Source organism: Corvus cornix, chromosome 3 (assembly GCF_000738735.6).
Source record: "Corvus cornix cornix isolate S_Up_H32 chromosome 3, ASM73873v5, whole genome shotgun sequence".
Taxonomy (NCBI): Eukaryota; Metazoa; Chordata; class Aves; order Passeriformes; family Corvidae; genus Corvus; species Corvus cornix.
This window is the reverse complement of record NC_047056.1, coordinates 39,891,468-39,906,775: the sequence shown is the minus strand read 5'-3', so window position 1 is coordinate 39,906,775 and position 15,308 is coordinate 39,891,468.

Below are 15,308 nucleotides of genomic sequence, written 5' to 3'. Positions count from 1 at the left end.
AGAAACACAGGATGATAGATGTTCTGCTCACTCATCTTTTTTTCTAAACTGAGCATTCACAGTAGCAGTGGCTCCCTAGCAATTTAAGATTGGTGCTTCTTTCCACTGACTACACCCAGTGAATGAAACAAAAACACTGTCTGGTGTAAAAAGAAGAACTGGTACATTTAAAGCACCCTGCTGTAATAGTTCACAATCATCTAAGAAGGCACATGTCATTTTCTCAATGGCTTATCTTCATAGGATTCAAGACTTCGTCTATAACCAAATCCATTTGCATGGAAGAGCACAGAGATCCCTGAAATGAGCCTTGTTTTACCTAAATATGCATGCATATGTGGTGCACTCATGTTTTGATTGTTACTGCTGAACAGCAATCTTCACTGTTTGATGCATACAAAGCAAGAAAGTGTGAAATCTATCAATCACTCAAATAACTTCAAACAGGGTCACTGTAAGATTAAGTTGGCCTCCTTATTGCTGTTTGGACTAAACCACTCCTTGTCCTCACAGATCTGGAGCAGGTTATGATTAAATGCATAACATAGTTAAGTGCTTGAAAATGGTTTTATTTCAATAAAAGTCCAGTAACATGGAGGAAAGAAGATGTGTGAGTTTCAGTGGAAAGACGAGGAGGTGAAGACAGAAGTCCTTGGGAATCTTTCAAGACATCCTTAACCACAATAGTGAAGTACTTTTCACTCTATTATTTTTTATTTTATAATTCATAAAAATTTCCATCATTAAAACTTCACAGGTTTTCAGGCCATGCTTTGAGCCTTTGCTAAAAGGGGCTTTGACTTTTCTTTTGACTACGTTTTTGTGCTGTTTTGCTGACTTGTCATTTGCATGTCAAATTGTAGTAACGGAAATCATCTAACTAACTTGAGATGAGCCTTGTAAGGTATTTTCTGGACTTTCTTAGAAAGCAAACACAAGCTTCATTTTGAAATCTCCTGTCCCTCAAGTGCTGCAAGGCATAGTACATTTACTCTTGATAAACTGAGGTGCACATACTCTCTGTAGTAACACAGCTATATATAACAGCCTCAATCCTGTTTACAGAGAACTCTCTTTCTGTAAACACTGTCTGAAGAAAACCACTGATTCCTGTTCACAGTCCCTGACAGTTCGAAACAAGGGCTCAAACCCGGTTAAAAACAGCAAATTCAGAGTAGGAACACATTCCATTGGTAATAGAATTTGCTGATATGTCATTGTGGGATATTTCACTGAAGCATTTCTAGTGCTTCTTTCTCATAACTTTGGGAGTGAAGAATTGGATGGACCTGTGTCTTGCAAAGCAAACTTCGTTACACAAAGGCAAACCTAACACATGGCAGTCATGTAACCAGCAGATAATGAGTAACTGAAGTAGAAAATCCCTCTCCATTACAAAAACATCTGTGACTTCAAATCACCAAGTCCATCATGATTGTCATGCATATTCGGACAAGCACTTCTAGTAACAGTTTCCAATATATTTCTCAGACAACAACTTACCTTTGGAATACCAAGATTAGCCTGTGAAGAAACTGTATATTTTCAACATAGTTTCATGGAATGAGAGTCATCAAAATATAGATCAGATTTTTAATGGCTAATTAAAAATAAATCAGAGTTTTAGCTGATCCTTTAAAAAAAATGATTGCTCACCTTGTTCTATAATCAGGTGCTTTCTAATTTAAATGATTCTTGTGCTTTTAGTTTGTAATATATCCAATATCCAGCATAAATAACAGTCTTTCAGAAGGTGAAGAATTCACCATTCAGTGAATTCCAAAATTAACACAAGGTAACTAGTCCAACTTACCTTTTCAATAGTTTCTTTCAATCAGTCAGCCTTCTTTACAGATGCTTTGTGCTTCACCTTCACGTTGTGGCAAGTGGAAAGAGTTTGTTCTTTTTCACACAACTAATTAATAATCTGCATGTGAGATACTTTTGTTTCCTAGGTTAGAGCTCTGAAAGGAAATCTTCTCTCGCTTAACTAATATGGTCACTGTGGTTTCTCAAATCTCACCACATGTTAGTCTTCTGCCACCATTAATTAAGGAAGAAAATATTTAAAAATAAAGAAAACAAAGCTATTGTCTGAGTTGTTCCAGAATCCACATGTTTTCTCTGGAATGACCAGTATGCTGCCTTTTTTAATTCTAAAAGAGAGACAGCATGCAGCCCTATGCTCTTTCATCCTTCTTTCATGTTCCTTCAGTTAAATTTTGATCAGTCTAATCTAATTCAAAAATCTAGCCATCAGCTGAGGTTCTAGTGTCTTCATCATTCTTTTGGACTATAAAATGTAAATGATATATTTACATTCAAGCTGTTCATGTTACCTATTTAATTTTTTCATCATGACCATCCTACATTGTTAATATATTTTTCCAGTAATTCTATCAAAATTTCCCTCTTTTGTTTGCATCTGGCTTTTCACTCCTTGTAATTTTTGCTGGTTTTGGTATTTCTGTCTTTAGTTTTTAGTTCTCCCTATTTCTTCCTCTTTCTTTGTTCAACTTTTCTAGATTTCTCTTATTCCTATCTCTTGTTGTCTTTGTAATTTCTCTTCAGCCTTACATTTTGTAGTACACTCACTTCCTTCCCCTTTGATCATTTTTGTTCCTATTTTCAACCTCATTCCCATCTGCTTCCATTATCCCCTTGTCAGATGCAGCCCTCCTTTCACATTACAAGCCGTCAGTGTCTGATATCCATCCCACACCAACTGGCATCCATCAATGTTTTTACCACTTGATCACCTCTATCAAACCAGTCAGGAAAGACAGAGCCCTCCTAAAGGTCTTCTACAGGGTTTTTTTTTTCCATAGGAGCAAGTAGGGCTCAGGGGTTAAATGGGTGGCAGCTGTAAACAGAGCACTTGGGAAGGAGAGGACCTGCACAGTCACTGCTTAGGTGTTGCCTCTAGCCCGAGGCATGATTGTAAGGCATCACTATCCATCACTTCTTCCACCAGTGCACTAGATATTTTTCTTGAAAATGAAGTGAGATTGAAAAGAAACCTGATGGGAAACAGTCTTCTGGTCATGGTAAAGATTCAGATGTGACTTCTTGTCAGACTAAACATGGAATTTCTGAAGGAGGAGCACAGTCATACTCAGAGCACTCCTCTGCTTCACTGCAGCATCACTTCTTAGAACCAGCTGATCTCATAGCAGGCCTGAGTTCCAGAAAGAAGCATGAGGAGCAGTAAGTGTATCCTCCTGTTGATAATCACTGACTTCAGAGAAGCTGGTTAAACAGATTTTATTATATTGGAGAAAGTGTTGATAAACCAAAGTTGTAAATAAAAAATTATCAGATTTTGGATGGAAATTTTTATAGCAAAAATGCTAGTTTATAAAATGCACCAAGACACACAGCTAAGTTATTATATGCTTGTTTATGTTTTTATTCTCTTTTGTAGTCTCAGCTTATCAGTCCGGCTAGGTCTTAGCTTTGGATAGAGAAAGTAGGCAGTCAGTAATGTCATTCCATGGTCTAAGATCTCACAGAAATTTAGACAGAAAAAGGAATAGAAATCATAGGGAACGACGACTCCCATGAGACGTAAGACCAGCCTTCTCCAATTGACACACTTCAATTTTTCATTTTCTGGGGTAGCTAAAGGTATTCTGAAGAAAAAAACTGGTTTATTGAAATTATGGGGTTTTTACTTTAAGAAAAGAACTTTTTCTAGATTATGCTGTATTTGGTCTGTTACTTACTATTCCCTTTTGACTGATTATCTTAAAAAGGTTTAAGAACCATTTCTGGTGAAAGCTTCTCCCCAGGTTATGCCAGAAATAATGAACTCTTACAGTGATGAACAGAGTAATATGATCCTTTTACTGCCAAGGGCCAATTGAGTGAAGATGCCAGGCACTTGTAATCTCACTTATCTACCTTCTCAACCCACAAGAAACTGTTTTATAGACCAGAAAATATATGTTTGTTCCTGAAATCCCAAGAAAGAATGTGTAACACAAGTCACAGTCCCTTATTTAAGGGCTTAAGGTCATATTCTTGCTAAAGTGGATCTGATTTTTTTTTGATTAAGTATATCACCTCAAAGAAGACAAAATACTGCAAAATATTTCCAAATAACTGCTGCTTTCTAAAGTCAATGGTCTACTGCAAGAATGTTCTGCTGAATTTTCTGCCAGTGTTTGAACAATTTACATTAGACAGCAGAAGACAAGTGAATTTCCATGTCAGAAGTTGCACACACAAGACAAAGATAAAAGCAGAGTTAAGTATGCAATTGCTGACATAATTTCTATGGTTTTGATCCTGTAGTCACACCATACCCATTGTGGTAATGTTTTTGTATTGCTTGACTCAGTCACTCACTCTCTGTTCCATGTCTCATTGAAATAACTACCAAAGTAGTTTCTCAGAGCCTGTCATCACTCTGTACGCCCAAACATTTACATTTTAACCTGAATGTGTTGAATTCAGTGACCTGATTTCTTTTTAGGCTTGTACTTTCTTCATATGACTGATTTTTACAAGAGACCCACACCATGGAATGCCCCAATCCCATCTCTGCAGCAGTGGGTTTCATGACCTGAGTAAGAGTTAAAGATAGTTTAAAAGTTGTTTATATAACTAATGGTGCAATTGGATGTGCAGTGTGGAAGTTTTAAGGCATCTGTGATCCCAGCTCCCATCTAAAACCACAGATGATGAAATGGAAGAATGAAATTTGAACTTGTGTCTGCACAATATGCAGTCCCTATGTTGGCTGGATACAGATCAGAGAGGATTTATTTTCTCCTGCGTGGACCAAGTTACAGCGCGTGCCTTTCAGCACATGAACTTTGCTAACAGCAAAGACAAACTGGAGGTGTTGGCTGGCCACTTCAATGAGACGATGGCTCCCTCATTTTACATCTATACCATAGTGCAGGCTGTAACCACTAACCACACCAATGAGCTGAGGCTACCCAGAGAGCACCTGCCACAAGAGATTGCTCTGCAAGGAGGAAAATCTCCTTCCAGGTCTTCTGGACAGGAGGAATTACTGCTCTTATACAGTCACCACTGAGATACCACTTGTTCAGGCTGGTGTAGGAAGGAAGTTGTGTCCTACTGATACATCATCTCTATGGTCAGATATTAATGAGTGAGATAATCAATCACGTTTAAATAATTTTGCTTTTAATAAGTTTTAAATGTTTCAGGCACTTAACTTCCACAGCAGAAGAGTTGCACTGTGATTGATCCCTTCAGAGCGTTGATCTCAACCATTAGTTTCTGTGTGGATTAGGAGAGAAAGGAAATGCACAGTGCTGTGTTGTGCCAAGCAGATGACAGGGAAAATAGTTGCCAACACAGGATCCTCTGCTGTGCACAGCTAACACATCTGTCTGGATTCATATTGCAGCAGATAGGTAACCTTTCATTTCCCTTCTAAGAGTGGGCAGCTGCTGTTATCATTTGATCTCTAGGTCTTTATGCATGCAGTCACTGGTGGTTAGGGCTTTGATAACATTGATTTTTCCACTGTGATTTCAGAGGTGCTTAAAAAAAAAAGAGTAAAAAAAAAAAAGTAAAAAAAGAAACCAAAGAAGTAACAGGAGGCACATTACTGAATGTTTCCTCACAGGAGCAACAAATTGGCAACTGCAGTTGATTAATTTTGTGCTACACAGAGAATGCAAGCAGGTGCTTACATCCATTCCTGAGGGAGGATAGGTTTGTTTCCATAAGTATCATCTAGCCTGCACAAAGACAGGAACTTGCTAATGCTGTGGGGCAGGTATATTAGAGAATCAAGCAGCACAGCTAAATCTACTGAAATTATGTGATAGGGCAACAGCCTGGAGAGTGAAGAACGGTAGATGGTTAGCCCAGTTACCCAGGTATAACTGTCCTGGTGACACCGGGAGCACAGAGGGACAGGCCAGTTATGTAGGCATTCTGGCACTGATTTGAACTTCAGCACTGGGTGGTGGGTTGACCCTGGCTGGATGCCAGGTGTCCACAAAAGCTGTTCTATCACTCCCCTCCTCTAATGGACAGGGCAGTGAAAATACAATGAAAGGCTCATGAGTTAGGGGCAGGGAGAGATCACTCACTGGTTGCTTAACCTGGGCATCTGTAGAGGTGTTATATTCTCTCATATATTCTTATTCTTCTCTGCTTTATCTGTCATTGCTCTTGTGAAGGTTTTTCTCTCCCCTTCTTAACTATGTTGTCCCAGAGGCTCTGCCACCATCACTGATAGACTTGGCCTTGACCAGCAGTGCATCAGTCTTGGAGCTTCTGGCATTGGGCCTGTCAGTCACTGGGGAAGCTGTAGCATCTCCTACCCACCTCTACCAAAACGTTGTCACATAAACCAAATATAATTTGGAAAACCAGAAACTTATTTATGGCTCTCAGCCTTATCAAGGAAACTCCTTCATCTGCAGCAAGACTTTTTTAACAGGTCTCTCTCTCAGTGTATGTTCCTTACCCAGTGCAAAGCTATGCCAGATAGTTCAGGTGGCAGATGCAGTAGAGCCCCCAAAGGATCTATTCATCTTGCTCCAAGTTAGACTATTTTTGGTGCCTGCCTGGGCGCCTTGCTCATCTCTTCATGGCATTGTCCCGGCTTGCTGCAGGGGGATTGGACAACATGACCTTTGAAGGCCCCTTCCAAACTAAACTATTCCATGATTCTATAATTACATGGTTGTGTTGAGTGGCACAAACACGTTCTTTACTGAGGGGGAAAGGCATATGTGTCTCTGAGGACACACTTGAGAAAGCTGGCAACTGATAGCTACCCATGGTCCTTTCTCCCCAGGATGTTTTGGTTGCCTCCACTGCTGAGATTTTGAAAAGTGAGCTAGTATTAACCACGTCCTGCTTCACTGCATCTTCCTCCCACTTTCTTGGCTAGGCTTGTAAATTTGCTTGACAGGCAGCTAAATTTGCGCTGCTCTGTCTCTCATCCCTGGTGGGCTCTCACTACACTGATGCTTTAGTGCCTATTCCAGGAATCACCACCTAAATGCTGACTGGGACACCCTCAGCAGGATCTGCTGCTGCACTTTGTGGTCTCACACAAAGTCTTGGTTGCATCTGCTTCGTCCTACAAAGATGACCATCTGACAGATAGCCCTCAAAGTATTCTTTCTGTCCATGTTCAACTGACCTCACCAGTCTGTGTTTGGAGTCAGGATCACAACTCAGCTGGTAATATTTGGGACAGCAGTCTTGTTCTTTCATTACTTCACAAAAACAATGTTCCTTTTGTGATTTCCAAGCTCAGTTTCTCCCAAAACACTTCTGACTATTGCTACCTGAAATGCTGAAGTGGGACCTGGCCCAGCTAGTCATTTCATTCTACCTGAAGACACTTGTAGGGGCAGAGGTGCTTCTCCTCTGCATCTTTTGTCCATTTGTCTCAAGCATATTTGCTCCCTGTTCAATCCAGAGTGCCAGGACTAAGTATCATGACTCTCAAGGCCCACACCACAAGAACCATTTACCAGATGACCTTAGTATCAAATATACAAAACCAGAATTCAAAAGGGTAACTGGCTTCTCAAAGCAGTGTTGGTCACATGAGACTTGTGTAATCTTTTCCTTGATTTCTCAACATTAGTGTGCAGGCACAGGGTCAACACGCCCACAGCTAACCACTGCACAGCATTTAACACTGCAGCACTGACTCTTCAACCCCTCCTGAACCAGGGAAGGCCTCACAATGGTGAGGTATTTAGACCTGTGCCTGCTTCTAAATGTGTGGATAATCTCAAAGGTATTTTTCAGTCTGGTTTTAAGGGACAGTTTGGCCAACATGTCAGCTGCCACAGACACCTTTTCCTCCTGGGCTCTGGCAGCTGCCTTTCTCTCCTGGTGACTGTCTTAGCTTGGCAAAAGCCAACAAGAAGAGCCCAAGCTTGATCCTAAGTTTGGTTGGGTCTAGCTTAACTCCCCTCCCTGTGCTTGTGGAACAAGTGTTCTTCTTGGTGAGACTTTTCACTCCCATCTGCAACCGAGGGAAGGTCTCACCCACACGGGCGAAGTTTGTCCACACTAACCCACAGTGACATGTGAAGCCTGGAAAGGATCCCCTAATTCCACACTGATTGTGGAGGGAAAGTGATGTCTTCCTGGCAGGACATGATCTATCATGTGTGCCAGTCATGCCTGGGTCACCCTGCTATACCTTGCACAGAGCAGCCCATCCTTCAGGAATGCCCTTCAGCCTGTCCAACAGAAAGAGAATTCTGTTATGCTGACATCAAGACTGGCATTCACTGCCAAGCCAGGTCTCTGAGGAGATCTTCATCACCCAGCTCCACAGTGGGGTGTGTTCCTCAAGTCCAAGTTCACACAGCAACCTGCTGTCAGCCAGGGTGTGTCAAAGGGGTTGTTTTCCTTTTTCCATTTTGACATATGCGGGTGTTACATGATGCAAATTTTACTTACTGTCTTTTGTGAGGATGGAGGGAAAATCTCCTTCCCTGTCATTGGGGTTTCAGCCTACATGGCTGGAAAAGAGAAAGATGTCATGCCACTTCCCACAGCAAATGTAGACAGCAGGACCGGAGGTGTTTGTTTTATTTCAGATGTTGCCAGACCTGTCTGACCAACCTGATCCACACCACCTCTGGCTTTAGGCTGGCTTGTACCCTTGTCAAAGGATCTTTGCTGTTAATACTTCAGTGGGGCTAAAACAGACAAGCAGCTTTTACTAATATGGGATTTTTGCTGCATTTTCCCCAGGGATTTTATGTGATGAGCACCATGCCTCAGCTGTGATAAAGAAAGGGATGGACCTACCTGTGGAGCTCAGACAGAAGGTTCCTGGACATCCTTGAGTGATGATTTTGTGGACTCTTAAAGAATTTAATACAAACAAACACCACAAAAGAGCTTGCACTGTGATGCCTCACTTAATTGTATTACTGAAGAGAAACTACAAAAGGAGCTACATTGTAATTACTAGATTCATGTCCTCTGCTGCTCAGATGCTATTGCCTGACAACCATGAGTTACACCTCAGAATTCTGAAGTTACCTTGGCCCTACAGAGGTGGAACCAATGGCAGGATTAATGACTCAAAACCCAAATTCTTGTTAAGGTATGGTATTGCAACAGTAATTTGTAATTTTCTCATTATCTGAACCAACTGCAAAGTTCCAGTACTCAGATAGACTTTTCTCAGCGCAAGAGGCTGGTAAGAGTGCAAAAGGGTGAGAGAGAGGCCGTGCCAGCAGCTGGAGAGAAGCCCTTGAGCACATAATGAAGCTCTTAAATGTAGTCACTTTGCCTGGCTGAGTGAAATGGAAGGTGAATGTGAGACTGGTCCAGCGTGAGACAAAACATGTGTGGGATGAGTCAGTATTTTGCAGTTCTCCCTGAAGGCTTTTTTATGACTTAGAAGTAACTTTTCTTTACACTAATTTTCCTTTTCCATCACTGCTGAGTGCAAAGACTGTAAAAGGCAAGACAGAACATTAAACTGAAAGATTTTTAGAAGCAACAGGAGATTTGTGGTTAAAATTTATTTTGAGCGTCTGCTGAGGAAGATGCTTTCTTACTGAAGGTAGCACAAGGTTTTATTCTTAAAAGCTCCCCTCTGATTATAAGTTAATTAAAAAGTTGTTGTTTGAATAAAGAAGAAAGAAACTGCTAGAGTTCAGTTTGCTATAATCCATGAACTAAGTGTGGGTTTTTTGGAGAGGGCTTAAGAGAACTTTTAATGAAGGTAAAATGCTATTAATTGGAAATTTTCCAATTAATATTTGGAACATACTAGAATAATTGGAAAATACTGGATTTATGTCTCTTAATAGTCATATATACAGAGCTTTCTGACTGCTTACAACTTTATCTTGTTGTATCTGAGGTGATAACATCCTACTCTAAAAGTCTTTCATCTTCTCTCTTTCTGCACTCCTGCAAGGCCCAGGGTGGTTTTCAGTCTGTGTTAGAGTACAGCAGCATCCAGCTCACAGTGAGCCTTTGAAGCTGCTGTTGACAGCAGCTTCTTCATGGGCCAGTTGCCAGCCTGCTCTCTCAAGAAGGAACTCTTCTGTCCCTATACCAGTGCTCTGAACCTCAGACTAGAGTTTGAAGCACAGCCCCTAGGACACTTAAGCACATTTCTGCCTCACAGCCCCTCCCTAAAGTTCAACCTCTCAGTCTGCCTGGTTCCAGCATCTCTTCCCACTACACAAAAGCTTTAATAGTGCAAGTGCAGACTTCCATTGTTGAACTCTTCAGAAACTATACAGTGTTCCTAACGATAAAACCAAATCTGCTTGATTTGAAGGCAATCAAAGGGATTTCTTCCAGGTCCCTGGAAGATCAGCAAATATATTAGTGAGGCCTCCCACCCATATGCAGAAGTATGTTGAACTGTCTTTACTCCCATTGAGGGCCTGTTGTCTCTTTCTCCCCTCCAACTTGCTCTAATGGCTCAGATCAAAACCAGAGTGGGTTTTGTTTCCTTCTGAGCAATAGCGTTGCCATGTCCTCAGACCCCAGTCAGTCATGGGATTTTAAAAATAAGCATCTTGTGGTTACCTGTGCTGTGCTTAGAGTGGCAGAGTTCCTAGTTTGAGCGGCTTCAGGACTAATGAAAGCAGAATGCTTTTCTGAGATCGGAGGTTTCTACCTTTTCACAAACCATCAAACTAATGGGACGGGAGAATAGCCCAACTTCTTGCTAACATCACTGTGCAAATCTGGGAGCAAGGAATGTTCTCCACCACACAGCTGGAGTGTGCTTCATCATGCTCCAGTAGGACTTCAGTACTGGTCCAACGCTGCCACACCACTTATGGTTCCGACCCCAAATATACAGCAGAGGATCCTCCACTGTCCTTCATCCCCCTCCTTTCTGTGCCTGAGACTAAATCTAATTTGTGCTTGTGTAGTTCTACCTATATGTGCAGTTTTCTGCAGGTAGAGGCTGTAAGAGACATCAGTGTCCCTGCACTTATTCACTTCAGTAGGGTTAACATAACTATTAAATTCCACTCCCCAGTGCAACCTTGTGCACAGAGGAGACACTGCCCCTTCCCAGACAAATGGTCAGTGGGGACCATCCTCCCAGCACCTTGCACTGGTGGGCAATACCTGTGGCAAAGTGACAAAATTTCTGTTTTCCCCAAAGTCTTGGCAAATTCTACACCCCATGAGACTCTTCTGCACTGCCACATATTGAGATGAAGCCTTAAATTCTATTAAATATCATATTTACTAAAAATAAAGCACACAGTTCACTAACAATCATTCCAAGTAACTGTGTGCCCCAGACTGGTAGCAAACAACAGACTGCTGTGCTTTTAGATTAAACCATCAGGTTCAGAAAAAAAACAGGAGAGGAAAAGGGCAGCCACTCTCAAGAAAGAAGTCTGCCTTTAGCTATGTGATTAGCTTGTCACAGCTCGACTTCTGCTCTCCTATATTGTTGGAATCAAGCAGGGAGAAAACAAGCTGCAAGCAATTACATTTGCTTGATTTGAATGATGTCTTTTATCTTGCTGCCTGTTGAAAGTTTGTTTCAATTCCCTTCCCTAACCCCTCAAGGATGAGAGGATCAAGTAAGCATAAAATGATTCATTAGCAGAATTTGACTCTACCATACAGAAAAAAAAGAGCAGGTAATCTGTGAAAAAAACCATTAGTGACTAGAAAATGTATAGATGCTGTTTATTGTAAAAGACCACACAACTGGACAGTGTTCAGCTTGCTTCCCATGATGAACAGATTTTTTTATTATACAACAGCACGAGTCAGGATGCATTCATTTTTTTAAAATTCTAAATACATTGAGATATGAGCAAATGAAAAAGAAAAAGGCTGTTCTGCAAGATTTCCTGTTCCGTGATGCATAGGCAATTGGCCTATATTTGTGACCCCATTTTTATTTCAGATCTGTAGCTGTGCTGCACAGACTCGATCCTTTGATTTGAAGTCTGGAGGAGTGGGAATGGCCAATGCTGGCTACAGACTCAGTCTTGAATGAGGTGCCCGGCTGGCTAACCCGCATGCCTTCTAGCTTCCACATGGCTCTAAGCCTGAACCAGACCTTGCACGCTGCTCTTCAGCAAAGGAAGACATAGAGAGAGACGAACAGCCTCCTCCCCCAGGCACCTCTGTGAATCGCGCTCAAGCCGGAGCGGCTCGGCAGAGCCAGAGCCGCAGGCGGAGTGGGGCTGGGGCGGTGAACGCGCTGTGCTGCAGGAACCTCTGCGGCTCTGCTCCCACCATCAGCACGGGGGAGGGGAGCCACTGCCCCTAAAATCACGCGTTTCACAGGATCTTTACATGGCTTGTACAGCTGCAGCGTTACGAGGTGTTTCTGTGGCACAAGAAACAGTGGGGCAGAGCTGTGAAATCATGTAGTCTATGTGAGCTGCTATGGCCAATCGCTTAATCTTTTCTCAACAAACATTTTCTAGCTCATTCCCTACAACACCAGCCAAAACTAAGGTCCACCTTCTGAATTTTTGTTTACAAATGGGATTATGACTTCCTGGTTCAAAACCAGAGTGCTCCCCACGGTTAATCTCTAACGTGATGCAGTCATTTCTTCAGAATTTTATATTTTTTAATGCAAATTAATCCTTGCATCAGCTTCTCCCTGCTCTAAACTGCCCAGCTTGGTATCTGCTTCACTATCAAGAACCCATCCACATGCCCCAGGGAAGGGAGCACAGTCCCAGTCATCCCTTGTCAGTGCCAAGGGAGTTTCCTGCACCAAGCCACAGCTCTTGTGCGGCTGCCAGCACTCTTATTGTGTCAATCAATTTTACATAACTTGCTCTCTGCTACCACCCATTGCCTGCTCAGCTTCATTTTTCTTTGGGCTAGTTTCAATTCATGCGTATGTGCTTGATTTAATTTTCTTTGTATAAACTGGATTGACTTGGGTTCTTTCAGAGTAGTACTTGGCACTGATTTCTGCATGTATTTTTGCACTTCTTTTGGTTCCTTTGCATTTTTCCACAGTTTATCTTAATACATTTTGATATTTAATGCAAAAGCATGCATGCAAGGAATCCGTGCAGAAGAGCTCCTATGCATTAACATCACACTAGCATATCCTAATTTCGCTTCCCAGGCTAGATAAGACCTATAGTCCCAATGCATTAATTTCTTTGACTGGCACTTCCCACTCCTTCAAATTAAGTACCATCAAATTAGCACACATTTATTGAAACCAGAAACTCATGAAAGCATTCATTAATTTTAATTTCTCTTTCATGGAAGAAGACCACGAGAATTCGTCCTCTTTTTCTCTGAGATCATCAGCACCTCCCCACATCTGTGACTGCACCTTAAAGGGACCTGCACTGCCAAAACATTCTCAAAATTCAAACCTTCTTGTACTGTTAACAGTTTCTGTTCAGGTCCCCAAGTTCAAAATTCACTAGGGCTTAATTGACTTAGTCTACTGAGTGAGTGTAACTGACAAACACAGGTTTGCAGTGCTACACTTAACAATAGCTGGTGTATGTGTGTGTTGCTTTTTAATGACAGGGTCTATTACTCAAATCTACATATTATTCCTTAAGAATTATTTTAAATTTCATATTTCTCCCATGAATACATGTTAAATTATGAAGTTTAAGTGTACATAATTCTCACCTCCAGGATTCCTTTAGTCTAGTAAAGTAAACCCAGAATTTACATTTTGTAGTTTCATCTTGGCTTGCTTGGAATGCTTTGAGCTACTTATACTTCAATTTTATCAGTTTCCTTTAAAGGAACAGCGCACAGATCTCTTACTTTGCAGTTCAAAGGAGATGAAGAAAACATCAGTCAAGATGCCAGCCACTTAACACCATAAATGTGCTTTTCTTATAAAGGTTGCCAGAATAATTTTGTAAAACCCAAGCTCTGTCAAACGTTTCTAGGTAGCCAAATATCACACTGACTTCAAGGAAATGGTTGCTTCTAGATTTTGCCTAAATTCATTCCTAATTTATCCACAGGCCAGTATTACTTAGACAGTTTTAAGCATTTTATTCATTTTTAGAAAGAACTGGAAAGAATTTTCAGAGAGAGCAGTGCTGTAGGCGGTTGGCACAGCCAGACACACTACTGAGCATCAGCCTCTTTGCCCACAACTGCCCCCCTTTCCCTCTGCCCGTGCTTATTCTTCCAAACCACAATCCCCTCCTTTCTCCCCTTTTGGTTCTGGCTCTAAATATACCAGAACAGGATTTATCCATCTCCCAAATAGTCTTCTCCAACATCCCACCATCAGCCCATGTGTCTGTAGGTCACTCAGCCCATGAGGTGACCCAAGGCCTTGCCTGGGGGCACCTCTCCCAATATGGCCCAGGAAAGAGACAGAGCAAGGGGTTTCAGCTTCAAGAGCTCCAGTTCAGTATTGGGCTCCCCCTTGCCTTGCTCCTCTGTGCTTGTAAGAGTTGATACTTAATCCCATAACCCAACATTCACCAATGTAAAAAGCAGGTGGGCTGCACCATCACGTCTCCTCACACAGAAACATTTCCCAGCCATGTTTCAGCTCCTGGGCGGGCAGCACTCCCCGAGCAGGAGGCTTGTTGCCACTGCAGGTTCTGAGGGGCTTGCTGATCTGGGTGGGTGCAGCGTGCTGAGCCTCACAGCCCCACACCTCAGGAGAGGAGCTGCTGGATCACAGCAGCCCCAGCAGTGGCAGCTGTACCTACACAAGTCACCTTGTTCCTCTGGCCTGTTTTCCATTTGTGAAGCTGAACTTTTAATCACATAACACAGACTACCAGAATTACATGTCTGAAACATAATGGGAACATCAGTTTAGAAGCAAGTCTGCCACAATTCCCTAAGCCAAAAATGCACGTGGAAACACGGCTGTGGCATGTGCCAGCCTTTTCTCAATTATCTCCCCTTGCAGCACGCCCTGAAGGACAACTGTCAGCCAAAACAGATCATGCCGTGAGCACAAGGTGGAAACTTTTCCATTTCAGAGAAAAAAGAGGTGAAGCAGTTTCTTGTTGTGAAAGTGCATGTGATACTTTTAGAGGGGAACACTGCAAATGACCTGATTTTACTACCTTGTATCTGTTGTGGTTTCCCCATAGCACAGAGCAATTGAAACAAAACACTTAAAGCTGTTCAGAAACTGAAAAACAACTTTTAGAAACCTTCCGCCCTGTTTTGAAACTTAGATCCAAGTGTAAGGATCAGCTGCAGGTATTCATACAGCACATATTATTCAAGTATGTTCCAAGTTCACGTTTCCTAATAGATTTCTTCAAGGGCGTAAGAGTTAAATCTTTTCAGTAATGTTAAATTACTGTATTTGCAAACGTTGGCCTTTCTCCATGGGACAGTATGAACAT